At 39.3% G+C, this 24,691-nt stretch overlaps 1 protein-coding gene and 1 non-coding gene across 2 annotated transcripts in view; both read right to left on the bottom strand.

The window, feature by feature from the left end:
* RBM47 (RNA binding motif protein 47) overlaps positions 1–24,691 on the bottom strand; it is a 101,410-nt gene that overhangs the window by 51,000 nt on the left and 25,719 nt on the right. The window lies entirely within an intron of this gene.
* Positions 3,740–3,811, bottom strand: TRNAC-ACA (transfer RNA cysteine (anticodon ACA)). Its single transcript has one exon. It is a non-coding gene; the product is annotated as a tRNA-Cys (tRNA).

The raw sequence follows: 24,691 nt of genomic DNA on the forward strand, positions 1-24,691 counted from the left end.
CATGGTAACTTCTCAAGATACTCAATTTAAATTGGTTAGATGAGTCATTCAGTCATTCAACAAATGGTTACTGTCATTGACTGTCTTTGTTCTAGACCTTGAAGATAAAGTGGTGACTAAGACAGACATGGTCCTTCCTGTTATGCTGGAGAAACATAATCAAAATGAAAATATATGTTTTGGGGAGGGAGCATAGTGACAAATACTATGAGGAAGAATAAAGCAGAGTTAGGAGGGAAAAGGGGGAGCTATTTTGAGTAGGATGGTCAGGGAAGTCCTTTTTCTCTTAAGGAAAGACTGCAGTGGGGTATCTGAAGACAAAGATAGTGAAGCTGAAGTAGAGTGAGCAGAGGAGACGGGGCCAAACGCGGGGCTGACAGGCAAGGATTTTGGTTCTACTGGGTTTAATGGAGGATTTTTAGCAGAGAAGTGACGAGATCTGATTTTCTTTTTCTTAAGATCACTCTGGGCTGAAAACGAGATCCCAGGCATGCAGATGACGAAGCAGAGAGATGGACTGGAGGCTGTTCAGGCCTGGTAACCCTGGGGTCCTGAGAAGAGAAGTTGACTTTGAATTACATCATAAAGGCAGAATGGGCAGAGCTGACTACTGGATGACCTGTAGGCCGGCAGTGTCCAGGATCCTCACACTGCAGCCCGGGCAGCTGGGGTCAGGGTGGTTCCATAACACCGTGTCAGTAATATGGGTAAAACATTTTGCATGGCATGGCATTCATTCATAAGCAGTAAAAGTGCAGATGTATAGTATCAGTGATGTTAACCATCGGGCAGCATCTCAGAATATTATTTTTAAAATCTAGGTTTAAGCTAATCAACTCAGTCCTTCACTTCACTGCTAAATGTATTATGCGTAAACTCTGCGGTCCTCTCCATTTCTAGTTTTCTTTGGTACTTTTATGGTTGTTTAATTCAAAAACATGTGCATGCTATGGAAAGCTGACTTCAGGGCCTAGAAACAATAAATACACGAAATACAGTCTCATCGACCTTCGTTATTAAAAGAGACACGCTGGGTGGGTGGGAGAGAGGCTATACAAAAGATCCATATTATTGAAAACTTCCAGATTTGAGGGAAACACAGACTTGTGTAAACAAGAGCCTCCGTGGGAAGCCTGGGAACCTCCGCAGGCTTCCTGGAGGTGAAGGAGGAGGACTCTACGTGGGTGCCTCCCTCATTCGCTGTCTGGCCGTCGTCTCCACCGGGCCCTTTGAGTTTGCTGCTCTTTGTCTATTGCATACTCTTTCCATCTTGGACTTCATGACCCATCCTACTGAATGCCCCTCATGACTATGATCCGCTTTGGAAGACCTTTATTACTGACTCCCCCTCTGTCCCCCAACACTGACTTCAGTCTAGGATCTTCCTCCCTCATCCTCTGTGTCCACTCTCCGGTTACACCACTTGGCCTTTACTTTCTATTCTTCCACTTGAAAGAATAGTCTACAGTCTCTTTAGATGTCCTGTTAGCTAATAATATGAAATATACCAGCTAATATACTTATCATATATGCATGGTAAATGTATTTTAATCTCTCACTTCAAGAATTACAAATGACTGAAACTTGACAAGATGTTCAGCCTCATTGGTAAACAAATAAATGTAAATTCAGACAAGATACATGCTTAGAATATCACTTTTAACCAATAAAATTAGCAAATATTTTTAATGAATAGTGCTAAAATGCCACTCTTTAGTAAGACAAATATAAACTGACCAAAACCATTCCTTAAAAAAATTGTAATATATATGAAAAGCATTGAAAATATTTATTCTCTTCATTTGGCGATTAAATCATTAAGATCTATCTAAAGAAATAATTAAAATGAAGTTTATATATAAAGATGCTTATCTCAGTGATACATTTAGAAACCATCCAAACAATTCACCTTGAGGGAATGGTTAAATAAATGATGGTACAGAAGCTACTAAAAATTATATTAGTTCTTTAGCCACTAAAAATTACATTTACATAGAATTTTAATGTTATGAATAAAAGTTTATGATATGTGAGATTAAGAAAACAGTACAGAAAACTGTATGTATAGCATGATCTCAACTGATACTATAGATGTAAAAACTAGAAAAATATAATAAAATGTTGATAGTGGTTGTCTTCGGATAATAAGAATATTAAATATGGTGATTTAAGTTTTTCCTATTTGTAGTCTATATTTTAACATTACATTTGGTTATCAGAAAAATTTAAATGATTTGATAAGATAATTTCTTGTTTTAGCCCCTTTCTCTCCTTTTCAACCCATCCTTTTAAGTTCTTAATGCCAATTATTTCCCTTTCTCTTATCAATTTAGCTAACACTAACCACATACAACCTCTTTCCTTCCCATTCGATAGCCACTTTTCCTGCTAACCATTCAGAAAGCAGTAAGAACTATCTAGCTTAATGAAAGGAATTTGAGGTGATCCTGATCATCCATAACGTTACGAGCTTTTTGATCATGAACTGCAAATCTTAACTTCTGACTGCAAACCACTGCATAATTTCCCTTTGTTCCTCTCAACCTCGACAGATACACACCCACGTGCAAAATCCCCTACTCTCTTTCTACTTTCTATGTCTGAACAGATCTGTGTTTTCTTTCACAACTCTTCTCTGGAGTCATCTTCTCAGAAAGGCTTCTTATGTAGTTATCTGCCTTTCTCTACATGGCTTTCTTGCCACACTGCTTCAGCATTTCTGCGTCAGACACATATATATAGACATACATATATGTGTGTGTGTGTGTGTGCGTGTGTGTGTGTGTGTGTGTGACTTTGACAACTGTGTGCCATTTGCAAAATGGTTTGGAATTTCTGTTATCACAGCATTGCATAAACTATAATTCCACATTTGAAAATTAAAACTTATACACAAAGTTTAAGACTTTCTTTTGATTTTTTTTTTTTGGGGGGGGTTGTTGTTGATTTACATGGTTGCCATTCATTTGCATGACAAGCTGATAGTATTAATACCTTACAAAATACATCATATACAAGCCATCTGCTTTCAACGTGTCTCTCTGCTAAGGGCATACACACAGAAATTCACTAACCTGGGTGCTCAATGCTCTTGATAAAATTTCAAACTACTGGTAAAATATTTTGACTTACCATATGGAGCCATAAATCATAGTTAGAAAATTCAGCTTAGGAAGAATCCTTGTGAAACAAAGACTGCAAAGCTAAATCTTTAACACTTTGGTGAACAACTATGAAAACAATTGGGAAGAAGGAAAGTCACAGTAACAGATGCTCCCTCTGTGTAGTAAGAGCCTGCATGTGTGTGCCTCTTCTGTTCTCCTACCATGTTTGTTTCAGGCTCCCCATCTGAAATCCATATGTGTCCCTGACACCGCAGTGCACTGAGAAGCACTCACTTCTCTGGCATTGTTTCATAGGAAAGGAAACAAAACAAAACGGCAATGGAGCAACTTGTTAACACAATGTGTTTTTAGAAACACCAATGCTGAAATCATCAGCCCCAGAGTTAGTTCCAAGTGAAACTATGAAAGGATATATATATGAAAATCACTTTGATCTGATGTTAATGAAAATAATAGTGTCAGTCATGACTCCTTAAAATTACTCAAGGGAAAGTCGCTCAGTCGTGTCCGACTCTTTGCGACCCCATGGACTGTAGCCTACCAGGCTTCTCAGTCCATGGGATTTTCCAGGCAAAAGTACTGGAGTGGGTTGCCATTTCCTTCTCCAGGGGATCTTCCCGACCCAGGGATCGAACCTGGGTCTCCCGCATTGTAGGCAGACGCTTTACCCACTGAGCCACCAGGGAATTACTCAAATGGACAATTTTTTTTTAATTGGAAAAACACATTACTGTGAAAACGTAGTTTTATAAAGAGGAAGTACACACAGCTTACAAGCATGTGATTAACAAAAACTGCTTATTAGATTTCTTTTGAGTGGCTGTCTCTAATGTATTTATTGGAAGTAAAACTACAAAATAATAATAATAATTAATTGAAGCGACAGAATACCATTTATAGTACTTAGTTCTCTTTCAAAAATGAAAGGGAAATTATGATAAGAAATCTCCATTTTAGATTCAGTTAATAATTGAACTTAGGACGGAGACATATCAGTTAATAATTGAACTTAGGTTGGAAAATTAAATAACTAAATGCAGTAGTTAAGATTGAAACTAATTTTCAAATCAAACTAAAAACTGGTCCCAATCATTAGTTTTTCTTTCAACCAAGAATTAAATGGAATTTAGAAATATTTATTAAGGGAAAGGCTACCCACTCCAGTTTCTGGCCTGGGGAATTCCATGAACTGTATATAGTCCATGGGGTCACAAAGAGTCGGACACAACCGAGCAACTTTCATTTTCATAGCATTAAAATAAAGTCAAAGACAAACTACAAATGGGATGGGCTACAAGACATATAAAGAAAAGTCAGTTTCCTTACTGTGCAGGAGCTCTTACAAACCAATAAAGCAAATGCAATTCAATAAATATGAGCAAAAATATGAATAGGCAATGTGCAGAAAAATTCAATTGTCAATACACATAAAAATATGTTCCACTTTATTCACACTGAATTTTGTTCCATTAAATAAATGTAAATCTAAATTTTAAAAGTCCTATCAAATCAGCAAAAATTTGGAAATTTATAACACCCACTGGTGGTGAAAGGTGGGAAAAACAGGGATTCACATATACTCTAGTGGGAATATAAATGGGTATAAAAGGACATGATCAAGCATTCTAAGATGCCTAAGGATACAGAGTAAATTCTTTTTTTTAAAGATTTTTTTGGATTTTTTTGGTGTGGACCATTTTTTTTTTAAACTCTTTATTGAATTTGTTACAATACTGCTTCTGTTTTATGCTTTTGGTTTTCGGTCTGAGGTATGTGGGATCTCAGCTCCCTGACCAGGGAAGTCCCCAGAGTAAATTCTTTCATGTGCATATTCTTTGTGTTGCCTGACCTACACTATAGGCCCTTACTCATACACTAGAGACCCTCAATTCAAAACCTGTTAAATGACAAAAATACATTAACTTTTTCACTTGCATAAGAAAACAATCTAGCTCCTGTCCTATCAAAATGAAGAAATGTTTATATATTCAGTAGTAAGGACAATTACTAATTTGTATAGTGTTGTATAACTTATAGAATTCATTCTTGTTCATACTTAATCTCAGATTGTGGTGGAGTAATTAAAGTTCTCATCAACTTTTAGAAATGGACTACATATAAGGAATACTTATGATATTACACCCTGGGATAGGGAACAGACTTAAATGGAAGCTGTAAAATCCTCAGAGGAAAGGTGTCGGAGGGTGGTGAAATGAATGCTGAGAAGAGAAATGGGTTGAGAAACACTGGCTTGTGAATTTAGAAGTTCTGGTAGGTCCAATTCCCCATACTACTATGATTCAACAGAGCACACGTGCCCTGCTTAACTGTAAAGGCACTCACCTAGCATACATTATGTGGTTAGTCTCTGGGTAATTTAGATAATTAAACATAAAGTTTCATCTACTGTTATCTGTTGGGTGATCCCTGATTGTTACTGTTTTCTGTAAGTCACCCCTAGTCTACTCACAAGGATTCACATTTACTTTGGATCCCAAAGTCAATGCCAGTACTTAGAGTGGTCTCTGGTGGTCCAGTGGTTGGGGATCTGCCTGTCATTGCAGGGACATGGGTTCGAGCCCTGGTCCAGAAAGATCCCGTATGCCGCGGGACAACTAAGCTTGTGTGCCACGACGACTGAGCTTGTTAGCTGCAGCTCAAGAAATCTTGGGTCCAGCAACAAAGACCCAACTAAGCCAAACATTAAAAACAAGTAATAAAATTAAAACATATATATATATATATTTTTTTTTTTTAATGCCAGTACTTATTTACTCATACTGGAGTGGATGTGTCTTAAGATTTCAGTAGTCACCAAAAATTACTCCTTGTGCTCCCCCAGGAGGGAACAACCATAGGAGAGCCAAAGTTTATTAGCTCTTTTACACCAGAAATTTCTTTTAGAAATCTTTATTGAGGATTGGCAGGTAGAATTCAATGTGGCAAAGAAAAAAACAGAATGGGTCAGAGTCTCAGGAACTGACATGGTCCTTGTGGTCCCTATTATCTGATGATGTTAGTGATTTCACCTGTACCTCATGCATTTCTTTCCTGTTAAAAACTAGTATCTAGATATAATATATAATAAATACACATACACACACCTTAACAGCTGCTTCAGGGTGTGTGTGCCTTAACTTGATGTCTTGGCACTCTTTGAAATGATCATCTTGAGGGTTAGTGGTCTCTTATTCTGGCTGGCCTAAAGTTTTTGGAAAATAGTAGACAGCCAATAACACAGGTTGGTAATACAGAGCTTACAAAATATATTGAACCTAAAGCTTTTAATAATATATTCTCAGCATAGCATAGAAAATTCTATTGGATATTTAAGTGTTTAAGGAGCTCAGGCCTGGAGAGGTAGGTGTCTGTGGTGCTGATCCCAGGCCACTCTAACTGCTTAATTTAGAACTCATGGCCCATTACTTATGGCGCTCAGCACATCTGCCCCATCTTTCACACCCTTCTATTTGTAATCAGGCTACACAAAGAACAAGAGTGGCTTGACCCCACGTATAAAGAGACAAACAAAATTTAATTGTTATTAATACAACTGCGTCTTTGACTAATTCACACTAAGTTCAGTCTTCCAAAAAATAAATATACTTCTTACCCGTCCTTGGATAAAATTCATCTAATTTTATATATCACAAAGAAAGCTGATTGTCAATTTATAGACTAATGAGTTCTTTTCTTCACTTTTTCCCTATGTATAATCTAGTATTCTCAAATTTCTCTGTATCTACAAGGCCAGAGGAAAAAAGGGGGATATCCACATCCTTTCTAATACTTAGTGATCCTTCTAATAAAAAATTTTAATGAGAAAAAAAAAGACAGGGGAGGGAGAAAGACTAATTGAGTAATTGAGTACTGGTTGTACTTACTCTACTAACTAGAAAATAACTGGGGGAAAATGTCTTTAAAATACTTTATTCTTCGGGTAAAATGGTAATAATTATTTCCCTATAACAACCCAAGAGATGTTGTGAGGGAGAAAAATATACGATATGCATGAAAATGTTCTGAGTGTTCAGGAAGAGAAGCAATGTATTATTATTAAAATAATGCTCACCTATTGTTTTAATAGTAAATACTTATATTCAAATGGTAAAAACATAAAACTTGTATCTAGTTATAGTCAATAAAATATTTTTATTAAAATATTACTTTGCTTGAAGGTTTTAGGATTATCTTAACTATTATTATTCATAAATAACTAGAGATTGGCTATATTTTCATTTTAAAGGAAGCTAACCGAAGGTTTCCTGATGAGGATTGATCTATATATATATTTTTTCTTTCTCTGAAAGTAACAACCATCCTTTGGCTGAAGGATGGGAATAACCTGTATGTATTTTTTAAAAATTCCATTTAGGCACATAAATAGCAGCCCATGTCTTGAAGCTGCAATGGGAGGACGTGCTACCCTCATGGAGCCTGAAGTGAAGTGAAGTCGCTCAGTCGTGTCCGACTCTTTGCGACCCCATAGACTGTAGCGTACCAGGCTCCTCTGTCCATGGGATTTTCCAGGCAACAGTACTGGAGTGGATTGCCATTTCCTTCTCCAGGGGATCTTCCCAACCCAGGGCTCGAACCCAGGTCTCCCTCACTGTAGACAGACGCTTTTCCGTCTGAGCCACCAGGGAAGTCCTAAGGCACCAGAATCTTAACGTTAGCTCCTCTGTCGAGTTCAGAGAGGGCATTTCTATCCCCACTTCAAGAGGAGAATCTGACGTACTATAAAGCTTAAATTAGAATTTTTTAGTGACACGATTTTCATAATTTATGGTACTCCCATCCTGACCTTGTCTAAAATTTGTTTAGGAAAATTCATTTCTTGGGACTTTCCTGGTGGTGCAGTGGATAGGAGTCCGCCTGTCAATGCAGGGGACACATCTTTGATCCCTGGTCTGGTAAGATTCCACATGCCTCCGAGCAACTAAACCCCCGTGCCACAACTACTGAGCCCATGCCTTAGAGCCTGGAGCTGCAACTCCTGAGCCCCTGAACTGCAACTCCTGAAGCCTGTGCACCCTAGAGCCAGCAAGTCACAACTACTGAGCCTGAATGCTGCAACTACTGAAACCCGTGTGCCTAGAGCCTGCGCTCTGCAACAAGAGAAGCCACTTCAATGAGAAACCCCCACACCACAAATGGAGAAAGCCTGAGTGCAGCAACAAAGACCCAACATGGCCAGAAATAAATAAATTTTAAAGAGAAATGAAATTTCTTGCAATCGTTCTCATAGTATCATTACAATATAGATAGATGGATGATCAAATAAGTTAAATCTGCAATCTTTTGGAGAAAAGAAGATCTCATGTTTGGAAGTAACAGACAAGGTGGCCACACTTCAGTAGGAAATATGTCTTGGTAGTAAACGCAGGTGAGGTTCATTCTGGTAGCACATTCGGGTGAGGTCATGGATGGTTGGCAAAGAAGCACAAACTAATGGAAACAGAACTCCAAGTTCTGCAGTTACTTTACATGGACGTAGCTCAACACAGACCCATCTGAGCTGACAACAACAGCAGCAACAGAATAGCTAACCATTTGCTATGTGCTGACTCTGGGCTTCCTGGGTGGCTCAGACGGTAAACAATCTGCCTGTGATGCGGGAGACCTGGGTTTGATCCCTGGGTTGGGAAGATCTCCTGAAGGAGGACATGGCAACCCACTCCAGTATTCTTGCCTGGAGAATCCCCATGGACAGAGGAGCCTGGCAGGTTACAGTCCATGGGTCACAAAGAGTCAGGCATGACTGAGTGACTAAGCACAGCAACTCTGGCCAAGACTTCACGTGTTAGCTCATTTAATCCTTACAACAACACTATGAGGTAGTGACTATCTCCATGCATATTTTACAAATGTGGAAACTGAGGCTTAGAGAACTTATATACATTGTTCAAAGTCTCACAGCTACTAAGTGAGAGACAGAACTCACACCGAGGCAGCCAGACTCCAGAGTCCATGTTTCAGCCCCAGAACCACAATGCCACATAGACTCCATGACAGTGAGAAGCTAGTATTTCAACAATTAGTCTCTGTGTACCTGCCTCATGAATCCAGCTGCCTTGTGATTCTGTCCCCAGAGGGGGGGTCTCAATGGAATGGCTCAGAATTGGCATTGCTCACCCACACTCACAAACTGTCTTGTGAGATAGAAAATGAAGACACCAATTAAAATGCAGTAAGCAATCTATCCTTCCACTTTAAAAAACTAGAAAAAGAAGAGCAAACTAAACTTGAAACAACACAAAGAAGGCATAGAAATAAAAAAGAATAAAGATTCAAATGGAAATAAAAGAAGCGGAGACTAGAAAAACAATTTTAAAAAAATCAATGAAACTGAAAATTGGTTCTTTAATAGAAAAAAATAGACAAACCTTTAGTTAGAATGACCAAGAAATAAGAGAGAAGACTCAACTTACTAAACTCAGGAATAAAAGAGGGATGTCACTACTGACTTCTCAGAAATAAAAAATTATAAAGGAATACGATGAACAACTGCATGGCAGCAAGTCTACGACCTAGATGTAATGGACAAATTCCTAGAAAGATATTTATATCAAAACAGACACAAGAAGAAATAGAAAATCTGAAGAAACTTATAATAAATCTATTATAAGTACAACAATAACAAAAAATTTGAATTAGTAATAATTTTTTTTTCATGAAGAGCCCAGGAACTTTGCTCATGAATTCTGCCAAATGTTTAAAGTATGATAATCACCAATCCTCCACAAACTCTTGTAAAAAAATAGGAAAGGACAGAACACTTCTCAGTTCAATGTGGCCAGTGTTACCCTACTACAGAATCCTGACAAAGATATCAGAAGAAAACTACAAATCAACATCTCTTATGAATACAGATGGAAAAATCCTCAACAAAACCCAAATTGAACACAACATATAAAGATTATATACCAGACCATTTTAACATAAGAAAATCAATCAATGAAATACACTGTTGTTTAGTCACTAAGTTGTGTCTGACTCTTCTGTGACCCTGTGGACTATGGCCTGCCAGGCTCCTCTGTCCATGGAATTTCCCAGGCAAGAATACCAGAGTGGGTTGCTCTTTTGTTTTCCCGACACAGAGATTGAACCCTGTCTCCTGCGTTGGCAGGTGGACTCCACCACTGAGCAACCAGGGAAGCCCTAATGCAATACATTGTACCTTACCAATAAAGCACAAAAACCATACAGTCATTTTAACAGACACACATAAAAAAATCTGACATTATGCAACAACCTTTAATGATTAAAACACTCAACATACTAGGAACCAAGGGAACTTATTCAATCTGGTTAAAAAAAAAAAAGCATCTACAAAAGTCTACAACTAACATCATACATCTTGGTAAAAGAGTGAATGCTTTCTCCCTAAAATCTGTGACAAGATAAATATGCCCATTCTTTGTCACATTTACTAAAAATTGTGCTGGAGGTTTTAGCCAGGGCAATTAGGTAAGAGAAAGAAATAAAGGGCAATCCTATTGTAAAAAAAAAAAAAAGAAAGAAAGAAAGAAAAGAAAAGAAATAAAACTACATATACTCAGGAATTGGAGAAGTAAATGGTCCTTCACTACAGCATTCTTGCCTGGAAAATTCTTGCCTGGACAGAGAAGCCTGGCGGGCTACAGTTCATGGAGTTGCAGAGTCTGACATGACTGAGCAACTGAGCATATTCAGGAATTCCCTGGCAGTCCAGTGGTTAAGAATTGGCACTTTCACTGCTGTGGCCTGGGTTCAATCCCTGGTTGGAGAACTAAGATCCCACAAGCTACACAACTCAGCCAAAACAACAACAACAACAAAAATCTACATATACTCACAGCTGAAATGATCTTACATGTAGATTATCCTAAAGAATCCACTAAAATACCAGTAGAACTACTAAATATTCAATAAGTTTATCAAGGTTGCAGCATACAAAACCAATCTACAAAAGTAATACAACTGTGTTTAAATTAAATTACAATTTAAATTAAAATACAATTGTATTTCTATAAACTATCAATGAACGGTCCAATAAAAAATTTTTCATTTAAAATAGCTTCAAAAATATCATAGTAACATGAAAGCTTCAAAACACTGTTGAAAGAAATGAGAAGACCGACATAAATAGAAAAACATCCATGTTCATGGATCAAAGGTGTAATGTTAAGATGGCAGTCCTCCTCAAACTGATCTATGTAGTCAACACAATCTTTATCAATATTCCAGCTAACTTCTTTGAGGAAACTGATAAGCTGGTCTTAATATTTGTAAGAGAATTAAAGGAGCCCAAAAGGCAAAATGATCTTGAAAAAGAACAGCAAAGTTGGAGGACTCACATTTCCCAACTTCAAAACTTAGTATAAAGCATATAGCTTTATACTTCCAATATAGCTTTATGCTTCCCAAGTGGCACTAGACTAGTGGTAAAGACTCTGCCTGCCAATGCAGGAGCCACAGGAGATGCTGGTTTGATCCCTGGGTTGGGAAGATCCGCTGGAGAAGGAAATGGCAACCTGCTCCAGTATTCTTGCCAGTATTGCAAGCCTCATACTGCTAACGGGAATGTAAAATGGTGTAGTCACTTTGGATGGAAAGCTGTCTGGCAGGTCCTTAACAGGTGGAGCACAGCTTTACCATAGCCCAGCAATTCCACTCCATAGTATATACCCAAGAGAAATGAATACTCTCTTCATCATCCCCTTATACTTCCCCTCCTCAATCTGCTTCATCACTCCAGCCAACCCTCCTAACAACCTTGAGTGGTTTAGCAGAAAGAAAACAAGCCTTCGAGTCTGGTATGTGTGTGCATGCCCAGTTGTGTCTGACTCTTTATGACCCCATGAACTGTGGCCTGTCAGACTCCTCTGTCCATGGGATTTCCCAGGCAAGAACACTGGAGTGGGTTGCCATTTCCTCCTCCAGGGAATCTTCCTGACCCAGGGATCAAACCCATATTTCTGCATCTCCTGCACTGGCAGGCAGATTCTTTCTCAAAAACTAACCTTAGTCGCTTTCTACTTAGTAACCTTGGATGTTAATTTGTAAAATAAAGATTACACAATACCCAAATTGTTAAAAAATATTTCCAGAGTTCCCACTGTGGGCTGGGTACTGAGAATACATACCTGAATAGGACAGACTCTGCAGCTGAAAAACTCACAGTTTAGTAGGAGACCAAGAAAAGAAGCAAAGATTGCAATATGGTGTGATAAACGCCATGATGGATGACATCGTGAAGGAGGGAGTTGAGAAAGAGGAAGGCTTTATGCTAAGGCTGTGGGATTTCGGCTAGACAATGTGTCCACAGGACACTTGGTACATAGCAAGTGCTCAAAATGTGTGAAGTTCTTTCTCCACAAAGGGTGCTAGGAACGTACAAGAAAAAATTTTTAAGTTTCGTTAAGAGAGATAAGAAACTGGAAAGGGCTGTTCACTGTTCCAGCCTATTACTGTTCTTGTTTTAGTCATGTCTGACTCTTTTGCGATCCCTGGATTGGCTGCCAGGCTCCTCTGTCCATGAGACTTCCCAGGCAAGAGTACTGGAGTGGGTTGCTATTTCCTTTTCCAGGGGCTTAGTTTACCTGAAGAAAGGTGGGCATCAATGTTTTATTTCTTCTTGCTTATAAATATAACTAGAAAGATATTATTGTAATAAATCAAAGTTATAACAAATAAATGTGGGTGTTTTGGGGTAATATTATGAATTTTAATCTAATTCTAATTCGGCCAAATTCAGGAAAATCATTCAAAAATTCCAGACTCTTCAATCATTCAATACATATTTTTTGATTCCCTACTATGTGGTACCAGGAAAGAGAGATATAAAACTGAAACTACCACAAGCTTACAAATGACTAAGAAAGAGAAAACAAATCCTTAATAATTGCAATGTTGACAGAATAACATGTTGTATCTATTCCCTGACAAGGATTATTCGGGAGGTTTTCTTGCTCTTGAAACAAAGCAGAGAACTGATGCTCACAATACTGGTTCCTTCCCAATCAGATCTGTACTCTTATACCAATTTCTAGAACTAGACATTTGCAAATGAGCTTTTACTTGGTGGGGAAAAAAAAATGATAAAAATTTCTCAATATGGACAAGTCAAGCATTCAATGTTCTCAGAGTAAATCTTGCTGAAATGATAAAACCTCCAGCAGTTATCAAGAGTCTCAGCCACATAGATAAACCACCCTAATAATCAGTAAATCCATGTTAGTGCAAGGAAGGTGGTGTAATTCAACTCTGGAGTCTGAGGCAGAAGATGTGGGAATCAGCGGAGCAGCAGCGCAGAGGAAATGGAGCCCACAGGTGCAACAGACACCTACTTTCTCCTGCCCATCCACCCTCCCACGGCTCCTGGCAACGGACCCCTCTATGTCCCAGGACTCAGGGACACACCCAGGTGTGCCACTGTGCTGGTGAACTGGAGTCCTTTTGGATACGAGGAAGCTGAAACTAAAAAACCAACACACAGGACAACAGACTGAGAGAGCGAGGGAGAAAATCAATCCTGATGACCTCTTTTGATTCCTTTGATCCAGTCACGTTCTAACTCCTTAGAATTTCCAGCTAAGTAAATATATATGTATATATGTAATTTTATGTGATTTTATTTGGTATATTCATGGATTGATTCCTTAAACTATTTGGGATTGGATTTCTGTCACTTGCAACCAAATGAATCCTTAAATGGCAAAGGGTCTCACTGAAGCTCTCCTCCTTAGTATGTATTATTATGGGATGGGGTAACCAAGGTCACATAGTACTCTCACCTAACCCCAATTCACTCTTCTCACTCATTTTTACAGTTCAACAAATGTATTCTCCAGGTCTAGTAAAAAGCTTTCTTTTTTCCTTTCTGAATTCCTTTAGCAAAATTTTACTCTATGTCTTTTTGCCCTTATTGAAAAGGGCATTTCATTGTTTTGTATAACAGAAGAGTGGTGCTAATGTATCTTTGAAGAGAAATGCTGACATTCAAACAGAAAATTAACCAAGGATAGGATTTCATTCCAATCCCAAAGAAAGGCAATGCCAAAGAATGCTCAAACTACTGCACAATTGTACTCATCTCACACGCTAGTAAAGTAATACTCAAAATTCTCCAAGCCAGGGTTCAGCAATATGTGAACCGTGAACTTCCAGATGTTCAAGCTGGATTTAGAAAAGGCAGAGGAACCAGAGATCAAATTGCCAACATTCATTGGACCATCGAAAAAGCAAGAGAGTTCCAGAAAAACATCTGTTTCTGCTTTATTGACTATGCCAAAGCCTTTGACTGTTTGGATCACAATAAATTGTGGAAAATTCTGAAAGAGATGGGAATACCAGACCACCTGACCTGCCTCTTGAGAAACCTGTATGCAGGTCAGGAAGCAACAGTTAGAACTGGACATGGAACAACAGACTGGTTCCAAATAGGAAAATGAGTATATCAAGGCTGTATATTGTCACCCTGCTTATTTAATTTATATGCAGAGTACATCATGAGAAACGCTGGACTGGAAGAAGCACAAGCTGGAATCAAGATTGCCAGGGGAAATATCAATAACCTCAGATATGCAGATGATATCACCCTTATGGTAGAAAGTGAAGAAGAACTAAAGGGCCTCTTGATGAAAGTGAAAGAGGAGAGTGGAAAAAGTTGGCTTAAAGCTCAACATTCAGAAAACTAAGATCATGGCATCTGGTCTCATCACTTCATGGGAAATAGATGGGAGAACAGTGGAAACAGTGTCAGACTTTATTTTTGGGGGCTCCAAAATCACTGCAGATAGTGATTGCAGCCACGAAATTAAAAGACACTTACTCCTTGGAAGGAAAGTTATAACCAACTAGATAGCATATTTAAAAGCAGAGATATTACTTTGCCAACAAAGGTCCATCTAGTCAAGGCTATGGTTTTTCCAGTAGTCATGTATGGATGTGCGAATTGGACTGTGAAGAAAGCTGAGTGCCAAAGAATTGATGCTTTTGAAGTGTGGTGTTGGAGAAGACTCTTGAGAGTCCCTTAGACTGCAAGGAGATCCAACCAGTCCATCCTTACTAAAGGAGATCTGTCCTGAGTTTTCATTGGAAGGACTGATGTTGAAGCTGAAACTCCAGTACTTTGGCCACCTCATGCAAAGAGTTGACTCATTGGAAAAGACTCTGATGCTGCGAAAGATTGAGGGCAGGAGGAGAAGGGGACGACAGAGAATGAGATGGTTGGATGGCATCACCGACTCAATGGACATGAGTTTGGGTAAACTCCGAGAGTTGGTGATGGATAGGGAGGCCTGACGTGCTGTGGTTCATGGGGTTGTAAAAAGTTGGACACGACTGAGTGACTGAACTGAACTGAATTCCAATAAAGAAGGTGCCTTCTGGAATTTCCTTTTTGAAAAGTGGTCAGGTCTCGGGGCTTCTTTCTCTCTCCTAATAGAAAATTCTCATATTCCTGGAGAGAATTCTTTTCCAGTTATTACACTCAAATGCTACTGATGTGTAGTCTCTTAAAGGCTCCGTTGCCTGTCAGCTCCAGTTCTGTGCCTGCTTTCCTGAGCAGTGTTAACTGGAATTGCTCAAAGGAACAGAAACAGGCCTCTCACCTTCCAAGATGGCCCACATTGTGGAGTGTGTATCTCTCTCAACAAATCTACTTTTTATCTATCAAAAAAAAGGGAAAGGAACAGAAACAATCGTCCTCATTTTCTGTTTCCTTTTATCTTCCTTCTGCTTCCCTCTTAGAAAAAAAGTCAGAGGACAGACAAGAATAAAGAACAAAACCTAGTGGGAAGTAACTTTTACAGCAAACTATGGAGAATCCGTAAGAGAATTTTCAACAAGGGTTGAACCAAATCAGCACTTGTGTGGACTAAACAGTGGCTCACTCATATACCTGTTTATTTATAGTGCAAAGTAGGGCTATCAGCAGAAACTATGGCTTCTAAACTATCATTCGGTCTAAACTATTATACATCACCTTGGATGAACACCCTTGGCTGGAGAGCATTGAAAAACAAAATAAAACTAGAATTTGTGGAGGGTCCTAGCCCTTGGTCATTTTTAAAAGTTCTTGATGATTTTAATATGTAGCCAAAGTCAAAACCAATCATCTCTACAGACATCCAAACTCTTTATCCAACAGTTGCGATTATGCTGGGCAGCTTGGGCTATAACCAAAATGACCAGTAACAATGCTTCTGCACAAGCAGATAATTAAAGCTATCAGTTCTAGCGTCTTTACTGCATATCTGTTTGTACCCAGCACATTACAGATGTCATCTCTAACATTTGCAACCACCTTGGAAAGTACACAGTACATTCCCAATTTCAGCACAAGAAATGGAGAAATATAGTGGTAAAGGAATTTACTACACAGCAAATAAGTAGCACAGAGACCCCAATCCAAGCTTGCCCTCTCTCCACTATAAAGATAGCCCCTTGTCTTCATGTCTTTAATCCAAAATTGGTATTCTTCTAATATTCTACCACATATGCAAATATAACTATTTAAAAACTGGTGAAAACTCAGAGAAATAAATATTTGAAATATATATATACTCAAAACAAGTTTTCTTCATTTTATAAACTGTTAATGCTTATTATTTTTAAAAAATTTCTCTAATTCTTGGGACTTCCTTGGTGATCCAGTGGTTAAGAATACACCTGCCAATGCATGGAATCCAGGTTGAATCCCTGATCAGGGAACTAAGATACCACGTGCCTTAACTAAAGATCTCGGGTGCCACAACTAAGACCTGGCACATCCAAATAAGTAGACAGATGATAGATAGATAGGGACATAATCCACATGCCAATGCAGGGGACACAGGTTTGATCCCTGGTCTGGGAAGTAAGACTGCACATGCCGAGGGCAACTAAGTCCTCATGCAGCTGCTGCTGCCCATATGATCTAGAGCCTGTGCTCAGCAATAAGAAAGGCCACTGCAATGAGAAGCCAGCTCACCGAAACTAGTGAGTAGCTCCTTTTTGCCACAACTAGAGAAAGCCCCACTTGCTGCAACAAAGAGCCTGTGTACTGCAATATTTAAAAAGAAAAAAATTCTCTCATTCTAGAAAGAGACAAATGTCAAGATCTGTTACCAGCCTACATTCTAAACTCTAATGTCCATTTGCAATGTGAACCAACTTTGTTGAGCAAGCTGGTTTTGCTTAGTTTGGTGAGTGCACAATTGATTTGGGCCATATATCAGTAGCAAACCTTCTAGCAATACATATTTTGGGGGCTCCAAAATCACTGAAGATGGTGATTGCAGCCATGAAATTAAAAGATGCTTACTCCTTGGAAGGAAAGTTATGACCAACCTAGATAGCATATTCAAAAGCAGAGACATTACTTTGCCAACAAAGGTCTGTCTCGTCAAGGCTATGGTTTTTCCAGTAGTCATGTATGGATGTGAGAGTTGGACTATAAAGAAAGCTGAGCACCGAAGGATTGATGCTTTTGAACTGTGGTGTTGGAGAAGATTCTTGAGAGTCCCTTGGACTTGAAGGAGATCCAACCAGTCCACCCTAAAGGAGATCAGTCCTGGGTGTTCATTGGAAGGACTGATATTAAAGCTGAAACTCTGGTACTTTGGTCACCTCATGTGAAGAGCTGACTCATTGGAAAAGACCCTGATGCTAGGAAAGATTGAGGGCAGGAGGAGAAGGAGACAACAGAAGATGAGATGGTTGGATGGCATCACCAACTCAATGGATATGGGTTTCGGTAGACTCCAGGAGTTGGTGACGGACAGGGAGGCCTGGTGTGCTGCAGTTCATGGGGTCGCAAAGAGTTGGACACGACTGAGCGACTGAACTGAACTGTACTTTGAGTATTACAAAAAAGGGAAATTGACAAAAGATGGCAGTATTCGTTTATCCCTAAATTCTACTTTTAGACTTAAAAAAGAAAACATGAGAACTCTTGGGGAAGGACTTCTAATTCACCTCTGCAATGGTGAGACCAGGCCCAGAGCCCTCTCTGGAGCATGGGGGCCAAAGCCAGCATCCCTGCGGCCATGCACTCCCTGGTTTAGGGGTACAGTACACACCATCCACTGTTGATGGGGTTACACAGCTGCCCCAGTGATATCACTTACATACAGAATCTACAAAAATGATACGAATGAACTTATTTACAAAACAGAAAGACAAACAGAAAACACAGGTTCGATCCCTGATCTGGGAAACTCTCACATACTGCGGAGCACCTAAGCCCGGGCTCTGGAGCCCACAAGCAGTGACTGCTGAAGCCCCAGCGCCGTAAAGCCCGTTCTCTGAAACAAGAGAAGCCACGGCAATGAGAAGCCCGCAAATCGCAACTAGAGAGTAGGCCACACTCGCCAAAACTAGAGAAAAGCCCTCACAGCAACGAAGGCCCAGCACAGTCAAAAAAGACATAAATAAATTTTAAAAATAGCAGCCCTGTAAAACAAGAGGTCTAGGTGACTGAAGGTTTAATTTGGAGTCCAAATGTGCATAGGCAATCAGACGATGGCTTCATTTGTGATGACGAGTAAAATAAAAACGGAAACACTCCTAGTCTTAATCTGAGCATAATCTAAACTTCAAGTTGATCGTTTGGGTGGGTCTGTTGAGTTGGACAAATTGCCTGGTGTATTGTAATCATGTTGACGTTATTTTCCACAGGATATTTTTTAGATTGGTCCTTGTTATATTGTTCAGAAAAGAGTACAGCACTTTATTCGATGAATGAGACTGATCTGAATTGAGGAGAAGTCAAGTATGAATGAGGAAGTGGATTTGGATGCTCCAAGTGTTGTTGACAAATGAAATGAATGACCTGGCTAAGCCCATGTTTTTCCCATCTCTCTGATGGGAAGGCAGGGAAGAAAAGGCGGGGAGCGAGGTTAATGACTGTGTGTGAACCAGTCACTGTTCAATGATACAGAACTTGAAAACAGTTGAATTTGGTAAGCCTGAACAGACCTAGGGCAGTGTTGCATCACAGAACTGGTGACTAAAGCCCATGCTTCATATCTTCCCTGGTTTTTTTCACTCCTTGTCTTTGAAATAAGAACTACAAAGCCTTGAAATCCGAGCTTAAATCTCAGAGGGAAGAACAAATGTAACGGAAGTACGATGAGTCTGCACCGGGCAGGGAGGGAGGAGGCTACAGAGAGGTGAGCTCTGCAGAGGTGTTTGGTGGCTGCTGGTAGCCAGCAGTGGGTGACGGGAACTGGAAGGAGAAGGCTTCCTCCAGATCATGGAGGCAGATCGTTCATGAAAAGTGAATTGCAGGCTTGACTTTAGGGGAGGAAGTAGTGGAGGAGAGCTGTGGGCATAGGTAACACCAGTCCCGAACATTCTGAAAAGACTCAGAGGGTTCAAGAGTTTGAAAAGTCTTACCAGCAGTGTATAACTGGAAGGTCAAAAACCTTCTTCCCATTGGATCATGTTTCCTATCTTTGACTCGTGGCTCTGATAGCAGGAGACTTTGAATTTTAGTGATTTTTAGAAACAAGATTTTCAAATGCTGCTTCTGATTACACAAAAAAATCAGTGTTCACCATGGAAAACACGGAAACCCCCCACCACCCCACCCCTGCCCCACACACATACTCACAGTCTGGGATGGATGATTTCTTATTAAAAGCCATAGAGAAGAAAGAGGATATGAGTTGGAAATATGGATAATTAAATGTAAAATTGTAAATCCATCATGAGTGGGAATTTGGGTGGGAGTTTGGATTCTTCAGTGTTATTCTTCTCTATTCCTCTAGGTTATTTTTTCCAAACAGAGTAGTACCATCCATGGAATTAGATTAAGCATTTCTAGATTAAGATTAAGCATAACTAGATTAAGCATTTCTAAGGTTCCTGATACATACTGCCAAACTGTTGTCCTATGAGGTCATACCAAATATGTTGTCTTTGTGTGGCCACCAGACATGCCTAAGTAAACTGGACTCTTTCATGGAAGGAAAATGGTACATCACTGTTTTAATTTGCAGGTTATTTGTGATACTGACGTTCTTCCTTATGGTGTATACCACTACTGCTCTATTGTTCCTTTTTCTGTTGTTTGACTTCTCAGATAAGGCCTTCCATAAGGCCTTATGAATAGAATAATGAATTAATAAAATTATGCTGAATTACTTCTCTGTGTTGCAAATCCTTCTCCACTCAAAATTATCATCATTAACTTAATTTGCTCACATTCCACTCACATTTTTTATTTTGGTCACCACTTTTATGTGACCCGGAAATAGTCCACTTGTGAAATATCTGTAAATGGCAGGTTCTTTACTAAAGAAGAGCTTAGGAAAGGCAAAGGACTGTTAACTTCTGAAGGCAAATTACAAAAATGAAAAAGGTCATTTGTTGTCTTTTTATTTTTCAGAATAAGAAGAGTCCTTAATTTTTATTACAGCAAAGATGAAGAAGAGTTAGACTAAACTTCATAAACCAGGATCCTCTGATATTTTTCTACAGAATAACAGTATAATATATCCAAATCAGTGGTATTTCCTAGAGTTTAAAGCAAAACAAAGCTTTTCACTGCACACAAACAGCAGAATGCTCCTGGAAAGCATACAGTGTGTGACAGCATCACAGATGAGATAGCAGGAGCATGGAGAAGCTTCTCGAAGTCACAGACTAAATGGAAAAAGGCCCAGGAATAAATCAATTCCATGATTCTGGGTCAGTGTTCTTTCCATACCACCTCACTCCCGCAGAACCTGACATTTTCTACAAAATATTTCCAATGAAAACATCTATTCTTCTGTGTAGCAAATAAAGCCCTTATCATAAAGCTCTCCATGCTCAGATGTTCAGTCGTGTCCAACTCTTTGTGACCCCATGGACTGTAGCCCACCAGGCTCCTCTGTCCATGGGATTTTCCAGGCAAAAATACCGTAATACAAGAATACAGTTTCCATTTCCTTCTCTAGGAGATTTTTCCCACCCAGGGATCATATTATGAATGGGATTATATTCAATCATTTTCAATGTGTGCAGATGCCCATGTGTTTATTAACACCTTCATTATATGATCTTACTTTCCCTGACATATCTATTCAAACAACAGCAGGCTCTGTGCCTATGAACTACTCTAATATTCTTTATTAAAAAATGAAAGAGTGGGCATATCTTACAGCTTTCTTATAAGAAGCCATTTAATTAGAGTAGAATAAAAAGCCTTTGTTTCATTTCTACTCAAAGTTTGCATTTGTGATTGACACAGAGATCAAGCTTACTTCAACAATGGCAAATTTAAATGGTGAGGTTTCACAATCCTTAAGGGGGAAAAATGTCACACGTGACAATGTTCAACCCATTGAATTCACTACTAAGTAAGAGTCCAATTCCATTCATGTGTGCCAACTTCCTTCCAGGGAATCCTGTTTGAGAGGAAGGCAAACTAAGATCCCCCGTGATGTGCCAGATACTTTTATAGACTTCATGTTATCTCAATTAATCCTAACAGTAACTGCTAATGGTTGGTAAATTTGCTGAAAAAGTAAAACTGCCACACAGAGAAAGCCAGTGCACTAGGGAAAGGAGGGCATTAGGCAACTGGCTGTGCTTAGTCCTTCAGTTGTGTCCGACTCTTTGCGACCCCAGACTGTAGCTGTCAGCCCTCTTTCCATGGGGATTCTCCAGGCAAGAATACTGGAGTGGGTTGCCATGATCTCCTCCAGGGGCTCTTCTCAACTCAGGGATCAAACCCAAGACTCCCGCACTGAAGTGGATTCTTTACCATCTGAGCCACTAGGGAAGCTGGCTGGCTCTTATTTTATCACGAAGGATAACATCAGCAGGAGGTTAACCTCAGGACGGTGTTTTTTTGTACCCAACTGGCATCTGAGGTATCTTTCTGTCTGACTCATTGTCTTTGAGACCATTCTACCTGCAGCCACATTATAGCTGTCTTAGGTGCTGGAAACCACATGCTTCTATTGCAAGACTTGGCTCTTTGGTGAAGGTAAACAATAACTTTGATGGAGAGAAATAAGCTGTGGCTTTGAACACTTCTTTCCAATTTTCCATCATGGAATTGTTGTTTAGTACACAATAATCTTGAGAATTAGCGAGATCTTGAGAATCACGTGGACCAATCTCCATTCCCAAGAACTAACGTTTCTTCCAGCTTCCCCATCAGGGGTCTCCCAATTTCACTGATGAAGCGAGGATACTCTGCACACAAAACTTGATTGCATGGCAACCTAATCTAGTTTTCTTACAGCTCCAAGAGTTAAAAAACAAAACAAAACAATCTTTTAAAAAATTGAATCTAACCCAGTACCTGTCTTTGTTTAGTTCTAAAGAAAATGCCCGCTTATCAGAAAGGTATATTGAGATGAGTTAAGACTTGTCAACACTTTTAGGGCTCCTGCACTTGCCTCACTTGTAACTGAGAAGATGAAAGGCATTTTTTTTCTGATAGAGTCAGGATGGCATGAGGAAACTGAATGAACTTTGGGGTCAAACTAATCTGAGTGTGAAGGCAGATTTCAGCATTTACTAAAAATGTGACTTTATTCAAGGTTCTTGAGCTTAGTGATTCAGTTTCCCATTTGCAAAAGGGGTTAATGATTCCTAGCCTGCAATTTGAAGAATTGGGGATGATATACATATAGCAGCCAGAGCAATGCCTGGCACATAGTACGTGTACAATCAAATGGTGTGACTTGAGCAGTCATCACAGACCAAAGAATGTCTTGAAAGAGAGCAGATTTTAATGGCTTATGCAATTCACCAAACACTGCTTGGGTGGCCACCCGGGCAGTGGGAAGAGCTGGCACCATGGAAGCAGAAAATCTGAATGTCTCCTCTTTCACTAACTAGGTGTGTGACAGATTCTCTATTTCAGCTTGCTCATATACAAAACGTGTAGATGTTACATCTCGGAAATTTTTTTTTAAAAGGTAAGTATAAAATTATTTCGTAAAGTATTTTCTTAAGTGTAAAACACAAGATATTGGTCCTGTGATTGTCCATAAAATTAAAAAGAATCATATCAAATCTTTGATGTTCAAGCATCCCATATGAAAGGGGCTTTCTACTGTGAAAATAATGATGCCTTTGAAGCAAAGAATCTGGGCATCTCTTGCTTTTTCTAGAAGTGACTCAAAACGTTGGACTGTGACACTCAGGGTATTCTCCTGTCTGTCACTGGGCATACAGGACTGCTTAGCTGTGGCCTCACTGAAATGGTGACCTGATCACCCTGATATACCTTCCCATATTAATGCAAAATTAAAAACATAACCTCTTTCACTCCCAACTCGAAAAGAATCTAAAAGGTATATTCTCCCTTTTGTTATTCTGACTGAAGGGCATTCTGAGCAAGTTTCTGGTAACTTTTGAAGAATGGGATTATGAATGTGTATACTTGTAGGGTGAAAACCAGGAAAGGTACTAAGGAAGAGGAAATTTAGAAATTTTGTTCATTTCCAACATGATCAGTTGAGTCAGAGACTTTGACATATAGACCTTCTGGGAGTTAGAATTTAAAGCACTTCAAACCCCACAATGAAAGATGTGACTTTTGCCTCCCAGGAAATTTCTTGGCAATTCTGACTTGAAATTCCTTGCTTACAGTGATTGAACATTTCTTTATGCACAGGTATTGAAACCTGATCTTATGGAATTCCCTGGTGGTCTAGTGGTCAATGGATATGAGTTTGAGTAAACTCCGGAAGTTGGTGATGGACAGGAAAGCCTGGCATGCTGCAGTCCATGGGGTCGCAAAGAGTCGGACATGACTGAGCAATTGGACTGAACTAGTGGTTAGGATTCAGAGCTTTCACTACTGTGGCTTGGATGTGGCATGGCCAAAATTTAGAAAAAAAGAAAGAAAATAACTGATCTTTATTTTTAAAAAAGAAAAAGAAAACCTCAATAGTTGGCTGAATAGATTTTAGATTCAGATATGCATCTGAAAAAAATCATAAGCCATAAAAATTTATTCATAAACAAAAGTCAGAATGAAAAATATACAAGGGAGACTTCTTTTCAAAACAAGAAAAACCCTGAAGGGAAAGACAGAGAAACTGAATTAAGAAAAGTCAGGTCAATTGCCAGCTTTCTGACCAGAAAGAAATAGGTCTGTGCTACTGTATAAATGCTGAGTCTTCGTTAACGAGGTAGCACAGCCTCAAAAGCCACCTAGCATGCTCACTGCCAGGATAGCACTGCTCGCTGCTGTAACCAACAACTTGGGTGTTAAGATCGATTGTGCAGTTAGGAAACTTTTCTCAGGCTCACTTTCCTCTTCTACAAACAACGGCTGTTACCTCCTAGGATAATGGTTTCAGTTAAATGAACAGCCCATGTAGAGTACTTAATAAATCCACACCCAGAAGGACTTCTCTTTTTCCGCCTTTTCAAATGATAACATTTCCAACCCACCTTTTATGAGATCATGCAACTTTAAAGGGCTGGCACACATGGAATAATTTTCAGCTCATAGAGTCATGTTTTTAATCTCCCCATGGCAAATTTATTAAACTGCAGTGTATTGTTACAAAGAATACTATGCATCAGTGAAGGAATACATTACAGCTACACAAATCAACACTGAGTGAAAGAAGCCAGACACA

Source organism: Capricornis sumatraensis, chromosome 7 (genome assembly GCF_032405125.1).
Source record: "Capricornis sumatraensis isolate serow.1 chromosome 7, serow.2, whole genome shotgun sequence".
NCBI classification, from domain to species: Eukaryota; Metazoa; Chordata; class Mammalia; order Artiodactyla; family Bovidae; genus Capricornis; species Capricornis sumatraensis.